This window comes from Monopterus albus, unplaced genomic scaffold, assembly GCF_001952655.1.
Source record: "Monopterus albus unplaced genomic scaffold, M_albus_1.0 scaffold9.1, whole genome shotgun sequence".
In the NCBI taxonomy this organism is placed as follows: Eukaryota; Metazoa; Chordata; class Actinopteri; order Synbranchiformes; family Synbranchidae; genus Monopterus; species Monopterus albus.
Genome location: NW_018127889.1, coordinates 2,041,183 through 2,045,054, shown reverse-complemented (window position 1 = coordinate 2,045,054; position 3,872 = coordinate 2,041,183). Strand labels below are relative to the sequence as shown.

General features: G+C 41.6%; 1 protein-coding gene across 4 annotated transcripts in view; it reads right to left on the bottom strand.

Moving 5' to 3' along the window:
- sash1a (SAM and SH3 domain containing 1a) overlaps nucleotides 1-3,872 on the bottom strand; it is a 159,108-nt gene that overhangs the window by 153,145 nt on the left and 2,091 nt on the right. The gene's annotated exons all lie outside the window — the stretch shown is intronic.

Genomic DNA, 3,872 nt, shown 5'->3' with positions numbered 1-3,872 from the left:
ATGTTGCTTTCCCACATTTGCACACACACCCAGGAGATGGATGGTCAAGTCTTTCTGACAGGGGGACAGACAAACTCCCTAGCACACAGAACAAACCGTTCAGTGAATGGGTCTCTCTTTGTAGGTATAGCACTTAAGGAAATATGTCGTTTCTTCCTTTGCAGTTAAAGTCTTGTGCCAGTTACCTGCACACTGTATTTTCAACAGATGGAAAAGTAATTACATGCACTGGAAACAATAGACCATGTAAAATGTAGACCCAGACCTCACTGAGAGCCCTATGGTTGTGCAGTCCATTTCATTGTCTGGGGTGAAATCACCCACTGAAGCTTTGTGTTTGGGGGTAACAGGGTCAAAAGTCAATGTGTTAGCAATCAGTCCTCATCACTCCCAGCTACTCCCAAAGGACTAAACACTGGTATTTGTAGTTTACACTTAACAGGGGTGACTTAAACAGGCCCTAAACACAGGCTGTTTATAAAAACAGCCATTGGGTGTGTGTATAAGTGATTTGTTCCATCTGATGGGAATGTTATCCATCCCCTTTTTAGTGCTCTATACACTCCTCCTTTTTTATGGCATAAACAGCAGCGGACTTCTGTAATTGACTTTCTCCGTCCTCTCAGGACAATTGAGCTGGTCCTTGACTTCTTTATGACTTCCCCTTTAGGAGTACTTGTTTGATTACGGTTTTAAGGAGTCCATGATAAAGACTAAGCAAACAGAGCTTTCAACAGAGCCTGGCTTGAAATGTGTGTCACTATGTTGTTTTACCTGAGCTCCACTACACTTGGCAGTTGACCGGTGAATGTACAGTATTATAGATTTTGATGACTGAGTCCAACAGTTTTTGAATCGGGAAAATTTCAATTGTGAAACTGCTCAAATTATTTTTCACGCCAAGCTTTGGCAGTTGTCCAGTCAATCCTGAGGGCATTCAACAACCACAGTGGGCCAACAAAGAGGGCACCTTAAACAAAAACCTAATTTCCTGCTGGATGAGAGTGCAGGGTTATTAATCAAGATAAGAGGAGTGGAAGAGGAAGTGAGGTGAGTGTGCATGTAAGTTAGTGAACTTCTGTTTTTAGCTGAAGGGAGCTAATAACAGCCAGTAAAAACCTACCTTCTGCTTACTCCCAACAGAGATGACACCTCCGCTGCATTTCTGACATTCTTGAGGCCATTGCAGGCCTGTCACAATTCCCACTCTCCCATTTAATCAGCTGTTTTCTGGGTGTCACCACCTGACAGTGCATCCCCTAGCCAGGCACCCACAAAGCCTTGTCCAGCCAAAAAAAAAAAAAACCAAAACAAAATTAGTCCTTCTATTTACAACTCTTTATCTCTATCATTGCATGACAGAGGTTTTTATCACCCACCCATCGGCACAATGCTGGACACTTGCCCCCGCACCCCAGTTTCAATGGACGGAAATTAGAAATGCAAAACAGAACAGTAGTGAAAGGACATGTGGCTCCATCAGCTTCCATATAAACAATGGAGAATCTCCCAGTGTTTAGCTCCTACTTCCTCCCAACATACAGCACCAACAAAAGGCACCATTATGACTAGGTTTCTGCTGTTTCCAGCACCAGTCTCTGGATGAGAACATCTTCAGATAGTTTGGTACTGAATAGAATTAGAGTTATTTTAAGTTTTCTCTGAGACAAAGATAAAAAGTTTAAAATCCCTAGAGATCACTGGAGCAGAAAAATAACAGACAGCATAGAAAATGGAATTGGTGTAAAAATAGAATAACCACTGTACTTGTTCACTGTGCTTCTCTGACAACTACAAAACCCGTCAATTTCAAGCTCACCTTTAACTTTATTGCACCCAAGGTAAATTGTAAAAGACAGACAGACAACAAAAAAAATTAGACAAAATATAATTTACTAAGATATGGCCACCATACAGACAAAGACATCAATACCCACCCTAGTAATTATCAAAAACGTGATGCAAAGCAGTGAATGATTTCACTGTCATCAGAGAATCACTCATCAAAAAAGGGATGGGTTCATTTTGGGGTTACAATTATGTAATCAAAAAATCAGTGACAAATACACTTGACAGATACTTTAACAAATATCAGATTGTTTTCCACAAAAACACTTTTTTCATATCAGCAATATTTGAGGAAGTTTCAATCTAAAGAAGGGAGATAACACTACAACTGCAGTGCATTCGACAACAGACAAACCAGCAGCACCATCTTCTCTACGTAAATTGGTCCCTGATGAGAGATCTAGAAATGTGCAAGCCATAGCCCAAGTGTTTGTTTACATCATAAGAAATACTCCTCTCTCTCAGACAAGGAGTCTCTGCGGCCTTGATAAGGACCATAGGTATTTATTACACCTAGAAGAGCCATTTTAGTGAATTGTTTGACAATGGGCTGTCTCACATACAGTAAAGACATTCAGCGCACGCTAGAGAGGAGTTTTGAATCTACTGCTCATATTGCTGTTTCTGGCATAATGACAAACAATGGAGACAAAGCCAGTGACACAAAGAGAGGGCTGCCAGGCTTTAGATGATAAAAAAATCCCTGAGTTTTGAGAGATGGAAGATGGTTCAAATGTGAATGGAGGTCTTGGTTATGCTCTACAATGAACATCCCTCGAGACCAACACTGCATGTCCTGTAATTGTCCCGAGTCTGCCTCTCTGGTCTCAGTCTCCATGGGGGGTGACATCTCGTCTCAAGAGCAGAGAAAGGGGAGATATCTACAAACCAATCACAGCCCACTTAGTCAGACCTCCATCTCTTACCCTCTCATTCCTCCTGGAGAGAAAAGCACTGGGCTGAAGCCAATTCCAAACTACAGAATTACACACACACAAAAAACAGAGAGGGGGAAGAGAAAGGCTTTGACCTACCCATTCCCCTCAAAGCCTCAGTGGCAGAGCTATGGCAATAAATAAATACAGCCTTCAAACAAAGTCAAACTCTTTGGAACCAAGACTTTGTTTCAGACCTGCTCTGACAGATAATCCCTCACAAATCCAAAATCTCTGAAGGACTCAGTTAACCGAAAAGGCTGAAATATATACTGTACACCGACAAAAAGCATTCACAAAACATGGAATCAAAGCTGGTACCAGTCTGAAAAGCTAATGGAGTCAATGATAGCAACACCTGAGTTCTACATAATAAGAATGTACATCTACATGAAGAATAAATTTAGTCATCTTTAATGTTTCAATCACTGCACGGGCACCACAGTGTTAGCATCTTTGTCAGATGGAATAGAAAACAAGACAAAGAATGTGCACATGCACATGAATATGCAGACAGACAATTCAACTGACAGTTAAGAGTCTGTAATTCCCTCTAAGAAAAAAGTGAAGCTGAATTTGAACAACAAAAGTTCTAGTATTTAAAACAAGCTTCCAAAGCATCTGCACATGCTGCTATTATATAAAGTCTTACTGGAAGTTGCACATTAAATGTTTAGTTTTAGTTGTGAATAAAGGTGTTGCTGTAGATCTCCAGCAGACCTGACCACTGCCTCTTCAGTGGCCAGCACACACACCAGTCCAAATCTTCACCACATGTAAATAGCTGTCATTCAGTGGAGCCCTCTCGGCTGTTCAGGCATATGATTCACACACTTCTGATAGAAAAGGTCACTATCAGTCCTATGAAAACAAGAGGCCCTCTCAGTCTGGCTCTACTCAGGACTGCAACAGTCTACCCAGCTGGGCGCTCTTCATTTACTGCTGCTGCAATCGATAGCCCATTGCCGATTCATCACAGCAAAGAGCCAGGGATTATATGACTGGGGGCTTGACTCGTCCACCCACACTGAATACAGAGGGAAGCCAATGGACTGTTGAGGTCAGAGTAGATTAATATTCAGAGTAAAC